Genomic DNA, 14,833 nt, shown 5'->3' with positions numbered 1-14,833 from the left:
AAAGAGACGTCTAATAGCCCTTATTTTAAAAAATCAGTTTTTAAAGTTGTGAAACGCACTAACAGCTGAATCCAGAGTTATTTCCCTTCCTCCGTTCATGTGAGTGAGACCCAGACCGAGGCTGGAGCGCAAGCCGTGACGACGGCGTGACGTTGGGACCCCGTGACCAAGTCATGTGACCGAGCGGACGCTACTCCGCCAATCATTTCGAACGCTACTCCGCCAAGATCAGTGGGTATAAAGCGGGTCATCTTTTAACCAGAAGGTCAGCGGTCTAATCCCCAGTCCCTATACTGTCGACATGTCAAAGTGTCCTTGAGCGAGACACTGAACCCCAAGTTGCTCCCCCGGCGCTTCGCAGCAGCCCACTGCTCCTAAAATGCTTAGGATGGGTTAAATGCAGAGGTCAAATTTCATGTATGCATATGACGAATAATAAATAAATACATTTTAAAATAAAGTTTAAGTTAAAATAATTACAATTTTCACACTGCAAATTGTGGGACGTCACAATCCCCTCTGCATATTCATTGTTTGATTTAAATAAAGTAGAGGATGTGACAAAAAAAATTAATTTTAGGACTACAAGAACATTTCTTAGAATTTCAGTGGACAGAAATGTGAGTTAAATATTGACAAAAGTTCATGTGGTCATTTATGTGTCATGACACCCTCATATAAATTTAAAAATATAAATTAAATTACAATTAAGTGTTAATTTCTTTATCACTACAAAATGTGCTTGTTGAAATCAAGTTGATTTTACATAATGGGGAGTTTTAAATGGGATGGAGATAAATGCAACACACACACACACACACACACATACATACACACACACACACACAGGCCCAAATCGACTCCAATCATTCTAAACAAAGTAACACCTGTCTCTATATCCAGATCCACAAAGACACATTTCAATCCATTACACGAGTAAGTAGAGCGATGTGTGTGTGTGTGTGTGTGTGAGAGTGTGTGTGTGTGTGTGTGTGTGTGTGCGCGTGTGTGTGTGTGTGCGTTTGTACCTATTATCACAGATGAGAGTGGAGTAATTTGACTAAAATGCAACAATACAGTGCAGATTTGACATAATCCTGCACATCCGTCCAACTGGCCAGCGGAGTGGCAATCTGGACGCAACTTTCCAATCACAAAATCCTCTGATCCCAGTGAGGACTGAGAGGTGCACGTCACAGAATCTCCCCCCTGCATCTCCGCCCCATGCCTAGACAAAACAGCAGGATGCATGTACGTATGTGTGGAGCTTGTTATTCTTCTAAGGTTAGACAGAGGGTCGAAGTTTATTTGACTTGAAAGGTGAGAGGTTTGTGTTTGGTTTATTTTGCCACAGATATCAGTTCACGGGAAAAGTGAGTGGTAAGGAAAACAAGGAAGTGAGCTAGTTGGGTGGAGGAGCTAAGGCAACAGCTGAAACAAACACACACACACACACACACACACACACACAAACTAAGGGCAGGGGAAGGACATCATGTCATTAAGAGGGCAAAAGTTGAATAGAAAACAAAAAAGGATCGCAGTCGTTGCTGATGAAAAGTTTTCCTTTAACCCTGAGACCCTCGGGATTGCGGGCAAACCCGACCGACTTTGCGGTCTTACAGAGGCTGTAGCATGTTCAGTTTTAAAGCTAGAGTGAAGGTCTGGATATCATATGAAACTACAAAACATTAGGAATCCATTGTCATGTTAGCTTTTCAGGAAGGAGGCAAAACAATGCTCCAAAGTTGGGCTAAATTTTGGCGAGGAAAAACTGGCATGACCATTTTCAAATGGGTCCCTTGACCTCTGACCTCCAGATCAGTGAATGTAAATGGGTTCTATGGGTACCCACTAGTCTCCCCTTTACAGACATGCCCACTTCATGATAATCACATGCAGTTTGTGGCAAGTCATAGTCAAGTCAGCACACTGACACACTGACAGCTGTTGTTGTCTGTTGGGCTGCAGTTTGCCATGTTATGATTTGAGCATATTTATTTATGCTAAATGCAGTACCTGTGAGGGTTTCTGGACAATATCTGTCATTGTTTTGTGTTGTTAATTGATTTCCAATAATAAATATATACATACATTTCCATAAAGCAGCATATTTGCCAACTCCCACGTTGACAAGAGTATTAAATACATGACAAATCTCCCTTTATGGTTCATTTGAACGGATAAAAAATGGGTGAATAATTTATGATTAATCGGGATGAACTATTTAATTGATTGACAGCCCTGCTTTAAATGTATAATAAAATGTAGACAATGTAAAGTGATATTCTTGTGGGACATTGCCACTCAGAAGAATCTCTCCCAGTCTATTACATTGTTTGGTTAGGAGTCACAGTTTAATAATGCCAGTGTAATAATATTCATGGACTCTCATATTGAGTGGACTCCCCCTTTAAAGTCACCTCTGATGCCCCCAGACCAGCAGAGACCTATTGTCCCAGACTGACCCCTCCCACCCAGGACAGCCCAGAACTCCAGTCAAAACTGACTGCAGGTCAAAGGGCACAAAGCGTGTGTGTGTGTGTGTGTGTGTGTGTGGGAGGGCGTTGCTGCTATATTTGTCTGCTTACACACATATGTGAACATGCAGGATGTCGTCAAGGCTGCAAGGGTGAGCCCATGGAAACACATGACATCATCTATTAAGCCTCATTTTCCCAGGTGGAAATTTAAGGGTTAAGATGCAATTTTTTTCATTTTATTTGCATTACTTAGATATTAAAATGTATTACCTAACGACACATATCAATTCAAATCAAATCAATTTATTTTTGTATAGCATCAAATCACAACAGAAGTTATCTCAAGACGTAGCATACTTATAATATCATTAGGGCTGTCAATCGATTAAAATATTTAATCGCGATTAATGGCGTGATTGTATAGGGAATCACAATTAATCAATAATTAATTGCACATTTTATATCTGTTCGAAATGTACCTTAAAGGGAGATTCGTCAAGTATTTAATACGCTTATCAATAGGGGATTGGGCAAATATGCTGCTTTATGCAAATGTATGTATATATTTATTATTGGAAATCAATTAACAACATAAAACCCACAATAATGAGCCAAGAGCTGATACTGAACAATGAAAATCATAACCAGCCTCGGCTTCAGTTTGTCTCAGATACCAAATTATTGACATCTTTTCATTTTCAGTCTTACCAAACTTTTCTGCTTTGCAGAAATCCTGATAAGGTATAATAGCTACCAACACAGCTTTAGCAAATACATGAGTATACCGTAGCAATGTGTTTAACACGGGATATTACACACTGGGAACCATTCATCAGTGGGTTTTTTCTCTTTCCTTTAGTCAATGTTGATAAGCTGAAATGCTGAAGTGAAGTCTCTTTAAAGCACAAGCTGTGTTTCAAATGTTGTAACGACTATAATCAGTGGCTGAAATGTTTTTCACAAACTTAAAGTATTCATCTGTTAAATAACATATTTAAGCATGGCCTGAATACATATTTAATAAGGCTGTCAATCGATTCAATTATATAATCGCGACGAATCACATGATTGTCCATGATTAATCGCTATTAATCACAAATAAATCACACATGCTTTCCACTTATCATACATTTATCAACATGGGAGTGGGAAAATATGCTGCTTTATGCAAATATATGTATATATGTATCAATTAACAACACAAAACAATGACAGATATTGTCTAGAAACCCTCACAGGTACTGCATTTAGCATAACAAAATATGATTAATATAAAGATGACCCCTTTGAAAATGGCCATGACAGTTTTTCCTCACCAAAATTTAGCGTAAGTTTAGAGCGTTACTGAGCCTCCTTTGCAACAAGCTAGTATGACATTGGTGATTGGGACATGATTGGTACCAATTGATTCATTAGGTTTTTCTAGTTTCATATGATACCAGTATCTTTACTCTAGCTTTAAAACTGAGTCCGCTACAACCTAAAAGTCGCAAGTTGCGTTAATGTGTTATCAGTGGCGTTAAAACAAATTTGCATTAATGCTTTAATATCGCCTCAACTTTGACAGCCCTAAGTATCATATATACATCTGTTTCAGGACTTTAGGTGTCTGTCTTAAACACAAGAGGCAGTACTATCCTAGCTTTTGTTCAAATCTTGGCAGATTTGAACAGACAACATTTCTGGTATTAGTCAGTAAGTCAAACTTTCAGTTTTCTGTAAATTTTGTTGATATGTATTTTTTTTTTAATTTCATATTATTCAATCCCAGACCATCCGGGAAATTGTCTCTTACTACATATGCTGTCATGTGGGAAAACATGAAGTCACTGAAGATTGGAATAGCAACACAACCTTGTGACCGTGTACACAAAAAAAAATAAAAAATAACAAACTTAAACACTAAATATAGAGCTAATGAAGTGCAGTAAGTGTGTTAACCTAGACCAGGGGTCAGCAAGCTGCGGCTCCGGAGCCACATGCATCTCTTTAGCCCCTCTCCAGTGGCTCCCTGTGGATTTATAAAAATGGAAATGATGATCTGTTTTTTGTTTACATTTTCATTTTCATTTGTATCATTGTTGTAGGTCTATGGTACGACGGTACGATGGAGTATTAGGGCCACATTGAGGGAAAAAAATTAATCTGAGATATCGAGAATAAAGTCATAATATTATGAGAATAAAGTCGTAATATTATACAGTAGTAATTTAACGTCTTTTTTTCTTTTTTTTCTCGTAAAGTTATTACTTTATTTCTCGTAATATTACAACTTTCTTTCTCGTAAAGTTATGACTTTATATTCGTAATATTACAACTTTTTTTCTCGGAAAGTTACGACTTTATTCTCGTAATATTACGACTTCTTTTTAACGTTAAATTATGACTTTGTTCTTGCAGTATTAGGACTTTTTTGCTCGTAATATTATGACTTTATTTTCGAAATTTCTTTTCCCTCAATGTGGCCCTAATACTCCGTAAGAAATTTACAATTTGTCCCTCACTGCATTAGACTTACTGTATATACCATATACTAAGACTATAAACTGTTTACCTTCATCACAATGATCAAATGTTTTGCGGCTCCTTTTTTTTTGCCTAAAATGTCTCTTTTGATAGTAAAGGTTGCTGACCCCTGATCTAGACCCTCTTGTAAACTCAGTTAATTCCAAAACGATCAGGCAGCACAACACTGGTTTCACTCTGTCATCCTATTAGTATACAAAGATGTATGTGTGTAGTTGAAAGTGATTTACACTTTTCTTGGCAGGGACACTAAGTGTGCATCTAAGAATAACTGTGTTGAAGTGGTAAACAGGCTGGACACCTCTCGCTTTTTTTGGTTAATGTTTAACGAAATTGAATCTAAAATCAATTAACATACCATTGAGATCTGTTTTCAGATTTTTCTTGGCAAAAAGGCAGAATCATTACAATTTTAAACAGTTATAAATGTTGCACACCATCACCTGTAGCTACAACCTTGAGATCTGATCACATATTCATCACAGACACTATTTAAGCCCTGAACTGTCATCCCATCAGAAAAAAAGAAAAAAAGAATAGAAAGTATTTTCTCATTACTTTAGTGTGGTTAAAATGTTCAGTAGACCTCAGACAGAAATTCGAATAATTTTAATTTGGAGTCACACAGTATGTAGACACTGTTTCATTCCACTGTCACAAAACAAAGTGCTGCTGTTTTTCAAATGAAAAAGGGGCCCAATTCTGAAGAAAATCATACGGACACGGATAAAAAACAAAAGAAAAGGAAGAGACAATGTTGACAACATAAGTCTGCCTCTAAGAATCCTAATTGTGCATAGCACCGAAAAAGATAAGAGATCAAATAAACCATGCATTAACCAAAAATATTGACACATTTTGTATCCGCGATGTGATATTGTGATATCGTACAGAGTGTAATGAAGCATGAAGCTTGACATAAGATCCTCCACAATTGACATATTCTGATCAATAGTGCAGTGGGAAGTACAGAAGGGCCCAGAAGAGGATGATAATGTCTTTGTTTAATAAATAAAACATAAATGATAAAAGCGATGTTTCTTGATCCATCCAGAGAGCTTTCAACAGAGACGTGTTGGTGTTTACTGTATATTAGGGATGCATTAGGGTCCAATACTGTGCTCATGTACTCGTACTCGCAAAACGGCTCCAATACCACTTCACTTTCACTCCACGTCCCCGACGGTGCGGGTGAGACAGGCCGGTGGTGCGCCCGACCCCGCTGGGCCGGGATCCCACCTCAGCCAGCGTGCGCCGGCCCTCACTTTCATTACGCCAAGGGGTTTTGCTTGCACCCTCTGACTTGCACGTGTGTTAGAATCCTTGGTTTGTGTTTCAAAACGGGTCGGGTGGGTTGCCGACATCGCCGCAGACCCCTGGCGACTTTGACGTGGGCCGAGCCCCCTTGCAGGGAGCAGGGGGCCGTCCCCGGCGAGGAGAGAGGGCTGCCAGGTACGGGCGGGGAGCGCTTTAATGCTGCGGCCGCGAGCCACCTTCGCCCCAAGCCCTTCCAAGCCGACCTAGAGCCGGTCGCGGCGCACCGCCTCGTATGCGGGACTCCCCAGCCTGCCGTGTTTCGCTTACACCCTCCAGCTGGCTGTTAATGAGGGTCTTTTGTACCCAAATGTAAGTACTTGTACTCGGCCTGAAAAAAAGTGGTATTGGTGCATCCCTACTGTATATGTACCAGCAATAGGCCTCATGCAGCAACATTCTCTTGAATTTCTGTCATGTTTTCTCTTAATTTTCTGTTAAGAGAAAAAGTAAGAGAAGTCACCTCCAGATGCACCAAACATTCTTGTCCATCCAAATCTGCTCTTACACAGGTTTGCTTAATGATGAATCCCACTTGATCATAAATTGGAGGCGTGTGGCCGATTGTTTATTATTAGCATAGGTAACACCCCCTAAACACTATGTAAGGCATTAGCATGGGCACCACCACCCCCCACACACCATATAAGGGCAGGTATTAGCGTAAGTAACGTTCCCTAAACACTGCAAATATTCTGTCACATGCCCAAGACTTGGAAAGAAAAAAATGCTGTAAAAAGAAAATGAAATTAGATAAGATGCTCGATACATAGCCGACCCTCGTTAACCGACCCTCAACCGCTAACCGACAAGATTAGTGCCTTACATGCAGAGGTGCTGTGGTTGTAGTGTCTAATAGGCCGCCCAGCTGCAACGATAAGCTGATGCACAAACAGGTTAAATCCATCATTTATCGCCAGCTGCACTGTATGAGCACAACAGACACCTGATTTCCAGTTCAGCAGACCGGGAGAGTTAGCAGCCACAATGCTGCGTGCATTGTCGTGGACACATGCAGCCACTTTCCCAGTCATCATTTAGTTTAGCTGTGAGGTGGTTAGATGCCTGGCGTACTCTGTCAGCGCGGCGTAACGCTAGCGAGCGTCAGACAGGCCGCGTGTGTGATGGCGAATAGCAGTGCAGTGTGTGTACAGTTTGTCAAAGAATAAATGCTACAACTCCTCAAGATCCAAGCCAAGCTCATCAAATTCTTACTGCTGGTTAACAGTAAACGGTTGTCAGTCAGAAGCTGAACGCACGCAATATCATGCAAGGGTTTTTATAGTCTTAATTGGGATCAATGGACCAATAGTATTTCTTTAATAATCCAATCATTATAATTACTTTAAAACATACAATAATCTAAATTTGATTATATGATATTCATGTGTTTTTTTATGTTCCTCAAATTTAAAACTTTTGTTTCCTTGCGTTGGACAAACAATTTGTGGACTGTGAAAACAAGATGGTTTTTCTTATCTTAAGATAAGAGTGCTCTTGACCACTTACTTTCTACTTCCTCTTCTTCTTAAAGAAAAGCAAAAATAAGAAAACATTTAGGATTTGTTTGTATATCGCCTCCTGCATGAGGCCCATAGTGTGCAAAGTTCCTAATCCAATAATAAATTGGACTTATATAGCGCCTTTCAAGAAGCCAGTGTCCAGGGATGAAGCATTCTGATTTCAGGAGGGAGGTATAACAGTCAGCTCTTTAACCCCCACTTCACCCCCAAAATTACCATTTGCTTATCAATCACTCAGCCTGAGTTACCTGGAATTATGTGCATTGTCGCATGCCTCCACGGTAAAGGAAGAATCCAAACAATGGAGAAAAGTCTTGCTAAATTGAAGTAAATGGGGGCCGCGTTTAACAACAGCAAAACTACATCAAAACATCCATTTACAAACTCTCACACAACTTGTGCAGTATAATCCGAGTCTCATTTATCCAGTTGTATGCTCACTACTTCCCGAGCAAAGGCATTTTTTGCTCAAACCTTACTAGTTAAAACACTTAAACAGTCACGCTTGATCCTGTTTTAGCGAAAATGCATGTGTTTGGGAAGTAGTGAGCATATAACTTTGTTCACCGTGGAGGCATGCGGAAAAAACTATGTGTTTGTCAAGAATTCAAGGTAATACGGTTTGATTAACTGATATACAAATGGTCATTTTGGGGGGTGAAGTATTCCTTTAAGTCAGGGCTCGGCAACCTTTACTATCAAAAGGCTACTTTTGATTACTACTATCTGTCTGGAGCCGCAAAACATTTGAGCATTGCGATGAAGGTAACACAGTTTATAGTCTAAGAATATAGTTAATAAGTCTAATGCAGTGAGGGCCAAAGAGCTAATGTACTATGGAGTATTAGGGCCACATTGAGGGAATAAAGATCTGAGATTTCCAGAATAAAGTCATAATATTACGAGAAAAAAGTCGTAAGGTTACGAGAATAAACCAAAACTTTTCGAGAAAAAAGTCGTAATATAACGAGAATAAAGTCATTATATTACGAGAAAAAAGTCGCAATATTACGAGATTAAAGTCATAACTTTACGAGGAAAAAGTCGTAATATTACGAAAATAAAGTCATAACTTTACGAAAATAACACGTAAAATTACTACTTTATAATATTATGACTTTATTTAAGTAATATAATGACTTTTTTCTCGAAATCTCAGATTTATTTTCTTTCCTCAATGTGGCCCTAATACTCCGTTGTACCGTCGTACCATAGACCTACAACAATGATAAATAAAAATGAAAATGTAAACAAAAAAACAGTTATTCATTTCCACTAATGTTTTTTTAAAAAATCCACAGGGAGCCACTTGAGAGGAGCTAAAGAGACACATGTGGCTCCGGAGCCGCAGGTCGCTGACCCCTGCTTAAAGTGAAACACAAAATAGGTGTGTGTGCATAAAAAGTGCACGTACACGCATGTACAGAAGATGCAAATGACATAGATACAGTACAAAAATACAATAGAAACAAGCACACACGCACACACACACACACACACGCATGCACAAACTCACACACATGCACAAACTCACACACGCACACGCACGCACGCACGCACGCACACAAACACACACACACACACACACACACACACACACACACAAACAGCTAAGGCTTTATCTCAGTGCCCACACATGGACAGCTTTTGGAGAAAGCAGACATGCCAACATCCCAGCCAAGGATCCGGTGCCACCCACATGCCCACTGCAGGAATCCCTCTCTCCCCCTGAATCTCTCACTGTCACACACACACACACAACACTATTCCTTCACTATTGTTTGTCTTTCTCTCTGTGAAACACTTAGAGTCATTTCTTTTCAATTAACTAGTTAAAAACTCTTAGAAATATACCCTCTCCCCCGTTCTCTGTCCCGGGGCGCCAAATACTGACACTTTAGCATGGCCGACGGCGTTTGATACCGCCGCACAACCCTTCAGTGGCAGTATGAGATGCACCAGGTTTTCCATCAATTGCAATGGAAACCCATCCGCGGCAACAGTAAACACTCAGAAAAAGTGCTGTGTTGATGTAGTTTAAAGAAGGAAAGAGATACATAGGGCGGGGGGAGGGGAGGTGGAGCTTAGCATAGCTAACCCTAGCTATGCGAGTAAGAGTCATAACAGTGACTATTCCGATCATCGGTTTCCCTTCCTCCACGGTTATCTCCAAAACTGTATGGATGGGGGTCCCTGAAGTGAAAACTTAATAAATCAAATAAGGGTACATGATAATGTGTATCGTTTTAGGGGTCATTAACATGAAAAAGGTTGAGAACCATTGCTCTATAGCTCCTTTTTGTTGGTTCCATGATGAACCATTTGCTTAGACAGGTTAGGGAACAGAGCAGGTCATTAGTACAAGTGTATTTTGAGGGCAAGAATATTTACGTAAAGTGGGTGCCTTTCTGTAAAATGACAGTGGTGGGCTATGGTTTCCTATTTTTGTGACAAAATACTGTAATGATGAAGGTCACTGGTGAGATTTTCTTTCCCCCTAAAGGGTATTCATTTTCAGCAGAAGTAATTTACCAACTGTAGCACTATTTCTAATCAACAGCTATTGTGACTGACCAGCAGTAGCTGACGCTAGCAGTATACTAACCTATGATTCAGACTTCATGACATATCACAGAGAGGCAATTCATAATGTCTCGTTCGAGAGTTGCAATTTCAAGTTGGTGAAGCAGTGAGCGGTACCAGATTTGCACAGTACCAGCACTTAAATAACACTTCTAACGGCAAAAAACACTCCAAGACTCCACACATCTTCTTTTGCATAATAGCCCCCCCCCTTCATAGATAGGCAGGATATCCAAAGAAGTTAGCACATATGGACTGCTGATAACACAATGTTCCACCAAACTCTTCTCCTTTCCTCGCTCCCCTTGGCTTCTCAGCGGTGGTTCCGTTGCTACCGGCGGGAGCTATAATTAATCGGAGTGGAAGCCGGCGTTGTTGACCTTTTTCGCAGGCGATCATCACCACGACGCGCCCGTTAATCGGTCAGCCATCGCTCTTCAACCACCACCACTGCAATTATCACGCAGTCACTCACTCGCATGCAGAAAAAGATGGCACCACAGAGAAAAACATCTTGCAGCACACACATGCCGCGCCGACACCATGACTAAAGCCTGGATCTGCTGAGAGAAATGTTGAAATCTGAAGAACCTGCGATAGCAAAAAATTCAAATGCAATTTACTCTGTTCTCACACTATCTGCTTCTGTCTATCGTACACACACACACACATACACACACACACACACACACACATGCATGCACACTAGTCCAGGGTAAAATATCCTCTATTAGCTTCCGGCTCTCTTTCTCTCGCTGGGTGCTGTACCTGACTATTACCTGTAATGACCGTGACATTACAATAATGATAACGCCGTTTGCTAATGCTGCACTTAGCACACATGCACACACTCGCGCTGATAGATACACACACACACACACACACACACACACACTGTACACAAGCTAAATTTGTGCAGTGTTTGTGAAGCAGGAAAATAGTCAACTAGCATGTCCATCTTCTCAGTGTGTGTGTGTGTATGTGTTTGTGTGTGTGTATGTGTGTGTGTGTGTGTGTGTGTGTGTATATGTCAGTGTGCAGGTGTGGTGGTAAACGGACGTAGATGCGCTAGCTGTCAGCATCTCATGGTGACTTTCGTCCATCCCTGGTACCTCACCACTGCAAGACTTTTTTTGAACTGCCTTAGTGTGCTCCACCAAGAAGTAGGGTAAGGTTCCTCAAAGTGTTCCTTTCATTGTCTGACAATATCAGGCGAGGTCAGCAGTTCTCCTCTCCTGCTGAAACACTCTGGGCAAGCCCCTGCTCCTCCCTCCAGAGTCATCTAACCTTTCGCCTGAAGTGAACTCCTCCCACACCTGCACACCCTCTGGCCTACCGATCTGTCTGTCTGCTGATTTTAAGGTCTGCTGCATGTTTCTACATCGCTGCCCACATGAGCATTGGCGTACCCCGGCAGGACCCCACCCAGAGACTGCTGGGAGGCCACATATACTCCAAATGATGACACTTTGTCACGTTGCACTGAATCACAGCTAAATATTCTACTGTAAGCTACCATAACTCGCTCACCTTAAAGGGACTGTTTGTAAGAATCAGAAATGTCTTGTTAACAGCGACACCTGTGGCCGTTAAGTCAGCGAAAGTCGGCGTCCTGTTGCTCGCACTTGTGTTCGCTCTACATAGACATGAACGAGCATCGCTCAAAACAGTGAGGTGAGACACGTCAGCTAAAACCACAATATCACTCTATATTTCAGCTGCTTGGCAGTAATGTTAGCTGACCAGACGAAGGTCTCTCCATGAATCAATGCTGATCCTAGTGTTGGCTTTTCCTGCCTCAGCCTCCCGACCGCGGCCGGAGTGAACAGGGGAGACACCGGAGTTTTGGTCGGAGACGATAAAGTAACTCGCTGCGGAGCCCCGTCACTTCACAAGACACGGGAAACCTCTATTGGTCTGGAGGAGCTGCAGCAGTTATTTCTGCACAAACGTCCACTGTACATTCACTAGATATTCTCAGAGCTAAACTAACTCTTCTGAGTGTGTAGTGTGCGCGCATGCACGTGAGCGGGGAGCGAGAGAGTGAGAACGAGCGCGGTGTGTGAGTGAAGGCTAGCAGGCAGAGGAGCAGAGTACAGCAGATACTCCGGTCCTGGAGACCAAAGCTACGGTCTCCTCCGCGTCCTCCGACCGCGGCCAACACTGTTTAACAGACGGAATTCACTAGATACAACCAAGAGGTTTTGGTGCTTCCGTGTAGTAAGAGAGTGTAAGAAATTACAAAAAGTCCCTTTAATTTGTGCACGAGACTAGCCTGGTTGGTTGGCACAACTTCAGCTTTTCTTTAAATGCTGATAATTAATATTCCTTATGTTCTGAAATCCTCTAATCCTTTTAAAGCAGTTGTTTTCAAACTGTGGGGCACAAAGTAGGACTGCACAGAATAGTTTGAAGCTTCGAAGCTTAGAATTATTATTATTAATACCTTACAGAAACATTACTTTCCACCTTCTCTCCCCCCCTTTCTCTCAAAGACATACACACAGTTCTTGGTACAAAAGTTAAAAAAAATATTGAAAAAATATGTAATAATTTCCAAAATTCACAACATGTTTTTTTTATCCAACAAAATATTCTGCTCCAGTCCATATTTGTTGCCGTTTAGCCTTTCAAAAACAACATTTTCGACAAAAACTGTTTACTCTCCCACACAAACCTGTATTAACGGGGCGGTCTAGTAGCAATCTAACAGCACAATAAATTACATTTAATATTAATATAAATAATAATGAATGTAGTGGGAGATGAGGAGAGACCAGTGTGTATTTTATGTCTGAAAACTCTGACGGTATGAGATCCAACAAATGAAGAAGACATTTAGAAACATTACATCTCAGTCATATCAATACAAAATTGGCTTGATAAAGTTTAATTAGAAGTATGTGTGTGAAAAGCCACTGAACCGCTGATTTTACATTGTGTAACATTTCAGGGGATCTATGAGGAGAAATGGAATATAGTATTCATAACTATGTTTTGATTAGTGTATAATCACCTGAAAATAAGAATCGTTGTGTTTTCGTTAGTTTAGAATGAGCCCTTCATATCTCCTTAGGGCACTGCATGGAGTCGTCTTCATGGAGTCGGCCATGTTTCTACAGTAGCCCAGAACGGACAAACCAAAACACTGGCTCCAAAGGGAGCCTTTGAAATTTTTATGTTACCTGAAGGCCACCGTAATTCTCTGATATGCTAGTGAAACTGCGGTACCGCCAGCCGCCGTCTGATTTCAGTTGTTACTAAAGTAGTGCTACTATGGTAAGGATGGCCTCTGAGCAATGCCAATGACTTTACCGCAGATTGCACTCTGCGGCTCACATTACCACAGTCTTGGAAAGGGAGGAGTGAGCGGAGTTGGTTGCAATCTGCAATCACACCACTAGATGCTGACAAATCCTACACACTAGGGATGCACCGATACCCCTTTTTTCAAACCGCGTGGGAGTACAAGTACTTACATTTGGGTACTCGCCGATACTGAGTACCGATACGAGTACTTCTCTGTGCCAAAAGACCCTCGTTAACAGCCAGCTGGAGGGTGTGAGCGACACACGGCAGGCTGGGGAGTCCCGCATACGAGGCGGTGCGCCGCGACCGGCTCTAGGTCGGCTTGGAAAGGCTCGGGGCGAAGGTGGCTCGCAGCCGCAGCTTTACAGTGCTCCCCGCCCGGACCTCGCCGCACCGTGACGGGGCTCCCTGCTCCCGGTGCGACTGTCGACCGCGTTGTGCCGCGGCCCACGTGTGAGTCAGACGGTGCAAGCAAACCCCCGTGACGCAATGAAAGTGAGGGCCGGCGCGCGCCGGCTGAGGTGGGATCCCGGCCAGCGGGGTCGGGCGCAGCGCCGACCCGTCTCGCGACGGGTGGAGCGTGAGCGAAAGGACCCAAAAGATGCTGATGAAAGGTTAACGTCGTGCTGCTGTAAAGTGGTATCGGTGCCGTTGTATCGGAGCTGTTTTGCGAGTATGCGTACATGAGCATTATAATATTTCAGAACATGTCTCCATTATAAACAGAGCATAACAGATTGTGTTTGATTTTTCTTTTTTTCTCTCTCTGTTAGATACTGAAGGTGTGTACTGAGTGGGCCCAGAATGCAGTAGTTGCAATGAGCAAGATGGTACTTACCATTTTATTTACCACTACAGCCCTGTCTGTGTGTGTGTGTTTGTTTGTGTGTGTGTGTGTGTGTGTGTGTGTGTGTGTGTGTGTGTGTGTGTGTGTGTGTGTGTGTGTGCGCGCGTGTGTATGTGTGTAAACAAGTCGAGGTCACACAATCCATCCCTTTTGCTTGATTTGCTACAAAGAAAAAATAAAAGAAGGGAATCACGGAGCAGTGCAAACTCTCAATTGCTCTCACATATCATTCTTTTCATTCTTCATGT

The 14,833-nt window shown here is 41.9% G+C and overlaps 1 protein-coding gene and 1 long non-coding RNA gene across 4 annotated transcripts in view; one reads left to right on the top strand and one right to left on the bottom strand.

Moving 5' to 3' along the window:
- camkmt (calmodulin-lysine N-methyltransferase) overlaps positions 1 to 14,833 on the bottom strand; it is a 173,207-nt gene that overhangs the window by 18,698 nt on the left and 139,676 nt on the right. The gene's annotated exons all lie outside the window — the stretch shown is intronic.
- Positions 6,269 to 14,403, top strand: LOC119495321. Its single transcript, XR_005208443.1, has 3 exons — positions 6,269 to 6,318; positions 11,642 to 11,646; positions 14,197 to 14,403. It is a non-coding gene; the product is annotated as an uncharacterized LOC119495321 (long non-coding RNA).

Source organism: Sebastes umbrosus, chromosome 10 (assembly GCF_015220745.1).
Source record: "Sebastes umbrosus isolate fSebUmb1 chromosome 10, fSebUmb1.pri, whole genome shotgun sequence".
Classification (NCBI taxonomy): Eukaryota; Metazoa; Chordata; class Actinopteri; order Perciformes; family Sebastidae; genus Sebastes; species Sebastes umbrosus.
Note: the sequence above shows the minus strand (reverse complement) of the source record. Positions and strands in the feature narration are given on the sequence as shown.